The sequence below is a fragment of the Oncorhynchus tshawytscha genome, linkage group LG18 (genome assembly GCF_018296145.1).
Source record: "Oncorhynchus tshawytscha isolate Ot180627B linkage group LG18, Otsh_v2.0, whole genome shotgun sequence".
In the NCBI taxonomy this organism is placed as follows: Eukaryota; Metazoa; Chordata; class Actinopteri; order Salmoniformes; family Salmonidae; genus Oncorhynchus; species Oncorhynchus tshawytscha.
In genome coordinates, this window is record NC_056446.1 from 11163505 (window position 1) to 11175120 (window position 11616).

Below are 11616 nucleotides of genomic sequence, written 5' to 3' on the forward strand. Positions count from 1 at the left end.
TAAACATATCACCCGGCAATAGCCAACATGATAGCGTTGGATGACATAACTGTAATGATTGTCTGTAATGAACGGGAGGCCCATACCTCTGAGCCTGTAGTAGGCTTGATGGCTGGCAATGACCTCATTGATGGTCTCCTGAGGACAGACTCTCACTCCAGAGTGAAAGACTGCGGACCGCTTCCTCCGATGCTTTTCCAGGTCAAATACCGTTCTGACAGAGTTTTGTTTGGTCGTTTTCAGAAGTTCAACCAAGTGCATAGAATTGATGGCTTCTGTTTCTGTCCCGATTACTCCTCTCTGCAAAGAGCCCTGATTATTCCTCTCTGCAAAGACAAGATAAAAGGAAAAATACATTCAAAACATGATATTTCCAAGATGTGTCAAATTGTATAATGTACTGTACGATGTTTGAAAAGCCTGTGTTGAAAAGCAAATTTTTCTCTCATGGCTATACTGAAATAGTTCTGTTATATCAATGCATACAATATTCAACCATGTCTCTGGCTTCTATTTGTGATACAATTACATAATTGACTGATCTCTCAGCTATGAGAGAGAAGAATTCTACTGTAGTGGCGGGAGGGAAATTCTCAACTTATCAGCAGAAAGTATCCCAGCTAGCACAAAGCGTTCTGAGAACCGTATGTTTCTTAGAGTTTGGTCAGAGCGTGGGAATGGTACAGGATAGTTGCTTGGCTTTGGAACATTCTCAGCACATTTAAGAAAAATGTTCAGCACATTTGAAAAATGTTCAGCATAATGTTTCCTACCGGTTTGCTCATGGTTTTATTTAAAGTCATGTTCTCAAATTGTTCCAAAAATGTTAAGAAACAACATTCTTCTGTAGGAATTTCAGTACTTCACCATAACATTTTCATACAGATTTCCTCATGGTTCTATTCAAAGAAGCTTTCTCAAATTGTTCCTGAGGAAATTAAGAAAACATTCCAGAAAAACCACAGGAAAACTTTGTTAAAGTTCATAGAATGTTCTAAAAATATATTTTTTAAACATATCCGTTCCGTTCTAGAGAACAGAAGATTATAGGTTTGAATCTCACTCATACCGGATCACAATAACAAACAAAACATGTGATTGCATTAATGCCTAAGGAAATTAGTTTCCATATGTGCTTGGAGTTCAAATTCCCCAAATAAGCTAGCAGTGTTATTAAAACTCTTAATGAAGCATTCCGTGAAAGTTTTAAGGAAGTTATCAAAAAAACTCAAAATAACCTATAATTTCCGTTCTCGGAGTGTTGATAAAACCTCCCAGGAAAACCTTCAAGGAACCAGACTAAAAGCTTCTCAGAAAGTCTCTGCCACCTAAAAATAGGCTTCCCAGAACAGGCAAAATGTTCACTATTGTTCTCAGAACGTTTAAGAAACGTTCAGTTTTACCAGTCAATGAAACCTATGGCTTCATTCCCACAGCCAATGTGAAACCAAAAACATACATTTACACAACTTCAAAGGAACTAAATGTGCTAGCTGAGTAATGTTTACATCCCCTAACCATGAAAGAACGTAGCCTTTTCAGATTTGCACTCATCACCAAGGAAACAGAGACCACCGCAGTCTTAATTTAAATGTTGCCAGTAGATTTCCATGTCGTACACAGACAGGAAAGATCCATGAAATTGAGGATCAACATGATTCGGAAAATGATTGTTACTTCATGGTCATGGGTGGATATTCGAAATTGAGTCACTTCCTTTCATTGCAAATATTTACAGTTTGAGTAATTCTTTAAGACCTTGAAACAGCCTTTCGTCCTGCGCGTGTGTGTCTTTAATACTACAAGAAAACATCTGTCTTCTTTTATATAACAACAAAAAATACTGAGCACTTTGTGTGGATATCAAGTTGTGGGTACTACTATGGATACCACCATGGTCCACACTCTATTAGCCTACTTATTTAGACATTTCTGCTGGTATAGTGTAGAACCGTGATCACGGCACAATCAAACTACAATAAACAGGCATTCATTTGTCTAATGTTAAATTTGACCCTTTGTCTCTATAGCCTTAAAACAGTTTTATCTTCCAAGCCATTATTACGTCACCAAGTTAGTGCCAGCTGGTTATGCAACCACAATGAGCTCTAAATTGTTCAAACAATGCCAAAAGTTCAAAGAGGTTGTGACGCTCACCTCTTAGGAAAACTCACCAGTATCAGGATGGGAAGCACTGTATGTATAGTAGATACTCTATGAGATATTGTAGAACTACAGGCCTACAACCTGTTGTTATGCCATCATTATGCAACCTGCTCATCCTGCCCGTCATATTCCTATCACGCCGGCCATATTCACCATCACATTCTAGCTTCCTTGCTGCCATATTCACTCCTTACAAGGTGCAGTATCTCTTACATGCGTTTCAAACGCAAGGCTGGGAGTAGTATCTTACAAAACCTTTTGTGCAAACATATTGCAGTTGAATCAGTATAATCAGCGTAATCAGTAGGCCTCTGTGTCAGAGCTTTAATGGTAGCAGTGATATACCAGTGGTAAAGATAGAAAGCTCATTTTGGATCATTCTAATGCTTGGTTACACCCAATTACCCTTAAAGTAATCTTGCAGATTGCCGTTGTAAAGTTCCACACACAATGTCCAAAATGTAAAATCGTCTTAGCTATGAAACTGAAATGATTTAACCCACTGTATAAGTGGTGTAACATTTGATATATAAAGCAGCGAGATCCCATACAAACAGATTAAGTGTAGTGCCCTTCAGGTACTTAAGGTTTATGGCTCTGTGAACTAAAATGGAGCTGGAAGCTTACCTTTAATTGCAGTGGCATGGAGAGTGAAGAGGACCAGGAACAGCGTAATAATGAGTCCACATTTCCAAGGCATAACGGAACCGTTTTGTTTGCAAAGTTAGAATAAGAAAAAAATCCAGGTGCGGAGTTTATCTCATGTGGTGCTAATACAGTCCTTGGGATCATTTAGTATCAGGGTGTCTATCGATTCCGCATGTAGAAGGCTGGTCATTTAGGCTAAGGCTTTGACTTGCTTCCCGGCAGATAGTGAGAATTTGAGGGTGGCATCTGATAGACATGGCATGGAACTAGGCAAGCTCTCTGGGTCCAACTAGGGATAGTGGACTCGCTCGAAGTGCGACAAGAGGGACAGGGTTAAAAAAGCAGACACTGTTTCGGGAATAATCTGTTTATCTACTGCTCAGACATAATCCGTCTTTACCCCATGGGCCCTACAGCCCCAGCGTCATCCTGTTAGGGACTTTCTTGGTGGAAGCATCTGTCAACCAGACCTGCCTGCCACCCCCTGGCACTCCTGCCCACCTCATCCTCCACTCCCATCCTCACCTGATACCCCCCCCTTACCTCCTCACCCCATCAACTACTCACTATGTCACCCAGATCCCTACTGTCCTCTTTAAGCTTACTTGGAACCCAACTGCAGCAGCTTTCAGTAAATCCTTGACAAGACAATGCACTCTGTTCCCCCGTGTGTTGTACTGTACAGTACGTCAGACAGTGTTGTGTCTCCTCTAGGGTTTAAAGTGGGTGCTTTAACTGTGGATTTCCCCCTGCACTCCTGTCAGCTAGCAGGGGGGTTGCCAACCGCCGCTGTTATTTTCGTTCTTGCCGCTCTAAGCCCCCTCTTAGGATGAGTGTCTATGAACTGTGACCTGTTTGATTAGGATGAGTGGGGGAAAGTTGCAAGTACTTACTTATGTCACTGACCATTCAAAATGCCACCCAGTGGAGGCACAGCTTACGCTCGTTGGTCAGAATATTTTTTACATGTAATGTCTGACTGACAATGTATGAACAAACACAACAAGTCCACAATTGTGGTTCTGTGTGGTTCAATATTGTGAGTTCTAGCATTTAAATTGCATTCCGTTAACCACGTAATCCCAAGGCAACTGGATGGTTGACATTTTATTATTAAGTAGCCTCCTTCTGAAGCTATCACTGTTAATATTCAGATGCTGTATTCATTGCCCTATTCACAGAGGCAACACGCAAGATGTAAATTGACTCCTTAACAAAAGGAAGTGATAAGCTAAAAATAATTGATATTTGTTTGGTACAAACTGTAGTATCAATACACATGTAGGTAGACTCCATTCTCCATTTTTTTCCTTCCTTTTCTTTTCTTTTCTTCTTTCACTCAGTCAATGCCCTCTCAGAGGTTATGGAGTATGCAGTGTCACTTAAAAAGAACATTCTAATAGAAAATGGTAGCTGGTAACTATTGAACTGAATTGTTAGATACTACTACACTGTTGGAGCTAGGAATACAAGCATTTCGCTACATTTGCAATAACATCTGCTAAATCTGTGTATGTGACCAATAACATTTGACTTGATTGTACATAAAGGTGTTTAAGCCATACACTTATAACCATAATCTCCATGATTGAAGCCAATTTCCCAAATCAAGCGACATTATTTTGTCTTCAAAAGGACAGCTCTCTTATAGTGCATTTCAGCTAAATATGAAGATAGATTTTCCACAGGAATCTATAGTATATGGCTATTGTCCTTTGTCCTGTAAGTGCCCTATACAGTTTGACCCTGCCTCCGTGATAACATTGACAATGAGGGCTAAAATGTCAAGTCTTAACACCTGCATGGAAACACTAGCTACTACAATGCTGTGTATGTTTTTACTTTGCTCAATTGAACACTTCATGCCATAAAATGATTATAACTTTTGTTCCATTGTCATGGATGATCAGGCAGTGCTGTCTAACCTATGTTTGGTTGTCCCCCTCTGACCCTTTTAAATAGCATTATGAGTCATCATCTCAACACTGTTTACACTCCCTGGGGCTAACCATGTTGCCTGAGGGCTTTGCCAACATGAACACGCTGTTATAGAGGCTGTTTTATATCATATGCTTGGTTGAGCCTTTCCTTATCATATAGAATCATATTGAGTCATGTTCTGAAGGGAATAAGCATTATAGCCTTTCTTAAAGTGATATTCATTAAGGGATTTGTTGGGGGGTAAAGGTACATGTTATTGGTACAGAACAAATCCTTATCATCAGTCTAAACGAAAGAGCTCCTCCGGGGGTTTACTTTTGAACAACGCCCTATATAACATCACGTTTACCATCGCAAATCCAACATCCTCTTTCCCTTTTAGAACAGGGTAGCGAATCATTTGGCTATGGTCTGTGGTGTTCCATTGGTTCAAGTTTAACTTGAACAAACTAAGTTTGCTAACTAATCCTGTCAAGGCACTTCAGTTCTGCCTCTGGATTACTCTGTCTGACAAAGATCTGACTCACCCTCAGTCTCTAAAAATGTAATCTTGTTCCAAAATGTATCCTTTGATCTCTCAGCATGCCAGAGTGTGCGTGTGTAAATGTTCTCGTTATAGCATCCCAGAAAGAGGTATTTTTGTAGGCCTCAGAGAAAAATAAAGTGTATGATTTTTGTCAAATTACTATTCCATTAAGCATTTACCATCAGGCGACATCTTTTGGACATCTTTTTTTTGGTCCTGTCCAGACCAGCTGTCTTCTCTAGGTATTTTGGGGGGGCGGTCCGGACTGGACATGATTTCCAGAGACGTATATTTTTGGTCCGGACCGGACCAAATCTGAACCAATCATAGATGTCTATGTTTGTTTCAGATTTGACCCGGCCTTAATTTCAATGTCCACAGACGTCTGGTCTATATTTGGCCCAAATATAGATGTCTATAATTGGTTCAGATCTGGTCTAGTCCAGACCAGCCTTAATGTGGCCCAAACACATTGTCTATGATTGGTTCAGATTTGATCAGGTCTGGACTAGACGAAATCTGAACCAATCATAGACGGCTATGTTTCATACGTTTGGACAGTACAGTAGAGCACCACAGATTACAGTAAAGTACAGTAGAGCACAGTAGAGTACAGTATAATGTAATGTATTGTACTCTACTGTGGTCTACTCTATTAAACTCTAGTGTTCTGCATTGAACTAAACTGTACTGCACTCAGTGCATTCGGAAACTATTCAGACCCCTTGACTTTTTCCACATTTTATGACGTTACTGCTTTATTCTAAAATGGATTAAATAAATGTTTTCCTCATCAATCTACACACAATACCCCATAATGAAAAAGGGAGGGAAAAAGGGAAAAACAGAAATACCTTATTTACATAAGTATTCAGATCCTTTGCTAAGAGGCACAACATTTTGTTCGGGTGCATCCTGTTTCCATTGATCATCCTTGAGATGTTTCTACAACTTGATTGGAGTCCACCTGTGGTAAATTCAATTGATTGGACATGATTTGGAATGTCACACACATGTCTATATAAGGTCCCACAGACAGTGCATGTCAGAGCAAAAACCAAGCCATGAGGTTGAAGGAATTGTACGTAGAGCTCAGAGACAGGATTTTGTCATTGCACAGATCTGGGGAAGGGTATCAAAACATTTCTGCAGCAGTGAAGGTACCCAAGAACACATTGGCCTCCATCATTGTTAAATGGAAGACATTTGGAACCACCAAGACTGGCCGCCTGGCCAAACTGAACAATCGCGGGAAGAAGGGCCTTGGTCAGGAAGGTGACCAAGAACCTGATGACCAAGTTCCTCTGTGGAGATGGGAGAATCTTCCAGAAGGACAACCATCTCTGAAGCACTCCACCAATCAGGCCTTTATGGTAGAGTGGCCAGATGGAAGCTACTCCTCAGTAAAAGACACATGACAGCCCACTTGGAGTTTGTCAAAAAAGGCACCTTAAGGACTCTCAGACAATGAGAATCAAGATCCTCTGGTCTGATGAAACCAAGATTGAACTCTTTGGCCTGAATGCCAAGCATCATGTCTGGAGAAAACCTGGCACCAGACTGGGTTCACCTTCCAACAGGACAACGACCCTAAGCACACACCCAAAACAACGCACGAGTGACTTCGGGACAAGCCCAGACTTGAACCCAATCGAACGTCTCTGGAGAGACCTGAAAATAGCTGTCTGCATCTGTGACGCTCCCCATCCAACCTGACAGAGCTGGAGAGGATTTGCAGAAAATAATGGGAGGAAGAAGACTCAAGGCTATAATCGCTGCCAAAGGTGTTTCAACAAAGTACTGAGTAAAAGGTCTGAGTACATATGTTAATTTAATATTTATTTATTTTTAAATTAAATCTAAAAACCTGTTTTTGCTTTGTCATTATGGGGTATTGTGTGTAGATTGATGAGGATTTTTAAAAATCCATTTTAGAATAAGGCTGTAAATTAACAAAACGTGGAAAAAGTCAAGGGGTCTGAATACTTTCCGAATGCACTAACTTTACTGTACTGTATGGTACAGTACAGTAAGGTACTATACTCTACTGTACTGTCCTGTTCTATACTGTGCTGTTCAACCTTGGGAAACATAGACGTCTATGGTTCATTCAGATTTGATCCAGTCTTTACCGGCCTTAATTTGGCCCCAAAAAAGACATCAATGATTGGTTCAGATTTAGTCCGGTCCAGACTGGCCTTGATTTGGCCCAAACAATATCTATTATTGGTCCAGTAGGGCGTTTGCCTTTCATGCCACGACCCGGGTTTGTCGTTCTCTACAAATTTTAGCCATGACCGTGAAACATCATGACTGGTAGTCCAAGTAATATGGTGAAAACTCATTCTACTAGCCTATAATTCCACTGATCCTGCTTTTAGATTTGTGGGAAATACTGTAGTGAATGAGTATAGGCCTACACTTTTTTTTTAAAGTTGTGGGGAAATGCCCTTTATAGGAACCTTCTGAGGCTGAATGATTGATTTCTCTCCGGATCCAGATTTCCTGCAGTAGCAAATACATCTTTCCCATCCAATCAAATTACTGAATGAACAGGCATACTCAACAAATTGTTGCTACAGCAGACCAGGTGTAGCTTGTTAAACACCATATGGAAAGAAGAAGTAGCGTGGTACTTGTGCTGCAAGACAGACGAAAGACTCACTAAACTGGGTAAGCTTTTTCTTTTTCTAAATTAACATTCAATTCAACGTTATTTCTAATTCTACTATTCTACTTAAACTGTGTTTGGTAAATTCGACCGCAGCGATGGCTAGGCTACTGGTATACTGCAAAAAAAAAAAAAAAAAAAAAAAAAACAAAGAAACTGTAGAAACTTAGCTAACGTTAAATATAATCAGCGTATTATGCTGTCGATATGCTGTAAGAGTTGATAACCAATTGATGTTAATTGTAATTTTTTCGTCATATTTTGCATGACTCTTTAGTCATTTTTGACCTAGTGCGTACAGCGTACTATGATTCCCAGAGTGTTATTCACCTCTCAGAGCGCCAGTAACCTCCCTCAATAAATACACTTTGATTATTGTGTGATTGATTATTGATTTCCAATGCTAACTAAATGGTGAATGTCTGGTGTCATTTTGTCTTCTTTTTGTATGTGAGAAGAGATGTTGTTTCTTAGAGGAAGGTAAATGTTCATGTTCTATTCTGTATATTTGAACAAAATTCCTTAAGGTGCCCGTTTAAGAACTGGGAAAAGCTACAAATCTCACTGTGGGGTAGATGGTTAAAGCTTCTAAACTGAATTGTCATCAACACGTTTCCACTGTCCATACCTGCCTACACCTTTAACACCTTAGACAACATGATTACTCAGTTTATTTGGACTATTAAAAGGACAAGGATTAACCTAGCTAGATTAGACAGAGACGGGAGAATTAAAGCTGCTTAACATGTAATTATATCAAGAAGCCTTTATAACTGCCCAAATAGGCTCTCTTTATTGAGAACTCTAATAGGGCAATTTAGGTTGACATTGAAGAAGAACTTAATGCCCCATTTGGAGCATCGTTTTATCTGAGTCCACACTTAAATGTGGGACTGCAGAATCCCATAATGTCTCGTACTAAGAAATATGGCGTCGGAAAAATAAGAGAGACATCTTCACCTTTCCTGACAAGCTCTGCTTCGTTATGGAACAACCATACATTAGGATGACAGGTGGTTTTCTGGAAAGAGTGGTATACGTTTTGTCTAAGCCTCAAAACTAATACATTTCACTTTTGCTTTTAGTGTCAACTTGAATTTAAGTTAGGCTGTGGAATGCTGGTCCCTTGATGATGTCTGCAAGTGGCTGAATACCAATGATCTCCATGATTCAATACCATCATTCCAAGGTTAACAATCTGTCTGAAGAATGACAACTCTATTCAATTGTCCATTTGTAACAAACATACTTTCTCTGTGTCCAGACCACTCACACATATTGGCCTTTATCACCAGCATGAACCATGTTTTCTAATTACCTGTGGACTTAATGGGTGTGGGAAAACAAATAGATGTTTCAGAGCCTATCGGTCACACATCTCCCGAAACCACTAAGAGCTTTTAAGCGCCAACTTAGATGAGAATTGCCCTCGTGATGAACCCATTGAAGATAACGTGAGTAGTGTAGAGACTCTGCCAGAGGCTGAACATGTTCATGCCACAGAGATCAACACTGACCAGCTAATTGAAGGTCTAAAAAATAATATCTATCTTTTTATTTTGAAAATCAGGGAAGAACACTGCATCCCAGCTACGGTACAGAATAGCATATTTGAGGACCTCAGAACCATTTATTTTTTATGCATTTATGAAACGCGACAATGATGCCCTCAGGTTTTACCTTACAAATAAGCAAAGAAATGTGGCTGAAGATGACAATCTCAGGGACTTGCTTAACAACTCTGTAGTAGTTGAGGAATTCATTAGAGTGGATGCTGGAGCACTACTGTGTGAAAGAATTGGATATGGTCAGGCCAATTGAAGTAGCCCTGAGCAACAAAGAAGGTCATAAAACAAGGTCATTTCAACACATCCCATTGGTCAACATACTGCAAAAAATAGCAAGTAATGAACAGGTCTGGGCCACCTTGAATCAAGATAAAAAGCCACATAATGATGAAATTCTGGAAGACTTCACTTACGTCATCACTTACGAAGAAGTATTGAAGCCTTTGATACGTGACATTCAGGAATTGGAAACACAGGGTGTTACGTTATCATGCAATGGTGAAAACGAAACATTCCGAGGCACAATCACAACAATCTCAGCAGATATTCCCTCCACACATGCAGTTGCAGGGTTGAGCAAAAACGTTTCCTCTGGTCGCATTTGTCGCTTCTGCTTGGCTGCCAAGGGGGACATTTGCTCAAAAATCACTGAAGAGGAATTCACCATGCGTGACCCAGACAACTACAAGCACCATCTGCAGGCTGTGGAAGAAAATCCAGACAATGCATTGATGTATGGCATCAAAAAAGCCTGTTGCTTCTCTAAGCTGAATCATGTGCCATCTCCAATTACTTATCTGTTTCATAAGGGCATCATACCCACAGTGCTCAGACTAGTGCTGCAACAACTGGTTCAAGAGAGGCAAATTACTCTTGCCCAGATTAACTATGAGATTGAGAACTTGTTTTATGGCAAACAAGATGTGTCTTCTAAACCTGTGCCACTATCCAAGAGAGTCTTAAGGAAGAATGGCCATCTATAAGGAAGTGCATCAGAAAAATGTACACTTTTCCATTTACTCCCTCAAATGACTGGTAGTCAAATACATAATGGGATCTCTACTTCCTGCTTTGAGAAATATAAGACGTTTATGCCCCAGGAGATCTTGGATCCCATATCTGGCAGAAAAAATCTCTGAATTTCAAGCTCTCTTCCAGGAGCTGTTTCCAGGGAAGACAATCCCAAAGATGCACTACCTCGTCCACTACCCTAGGCTGCTACTTGCCTATGGACCTTTGATCCACCAGTCCACCATGCGATTTGAAGTGAAACACCAATATTTCAAGAGGCTCTCAGCAATTGTGGGAAACTTTGGCAAAAGACATCAGCTCAGACAATGCTGGGAGAAAACCAACAACAACTGCCTTGTCAACACAACAACATACTGTGCGGACACGAGACGTCCCACTGCATGCACTTCTAAACACTGCCTGTGCAGTATGAAGTGCCAGGCCTGGTGAGGAGATCAACTTCTATGGGTTAGATGGATAAAGGAACCACGAGGGAAGAGTGTCCATTCCACTCCACCACTGGATTGCAGTTAGTGAAAATTATTGATTTATTAACTTATTTAGCACAACACACATTTTCATATGCGTTCTATTCTGATATGCTTTGACCAGAACACTGACATGTTATTTTTCCTTTGTAATCTTTTTTTCCCCACAGAACACCAAATTGACAGAGAGACATTGATGTTATTGGACCAAAGAATGGTGGAACAATTCGTTCCAATGTTCAAAGTTTGAATCAAATTTTAAAAATTCACGGAGAATCTAAAAGCTGTAAATGGGTCAGTCAAAATGGGGCTGACAGAGATGGTCATCCCGCTTCAGGTCCTTAGGAAACTATGACGTTATTAGTTTTTTTATGTATTATTTTATGTATTATTTCTTACATTGTTAGCCCAGGAAATCTCAAGTATTATTACATACAGCCGGGAAGTACTAATGGATATAAAAGCGATGACAACTTACCAACATTACGACCAGGAATACGTCCTTTGTTTGAACCTCCACCCTGGACATGGGATCTTATCCCAGAGGCCGACCCAAAACAACTTGGTTGCCACTGGAGAGGCAGACGGAGCGGTCTA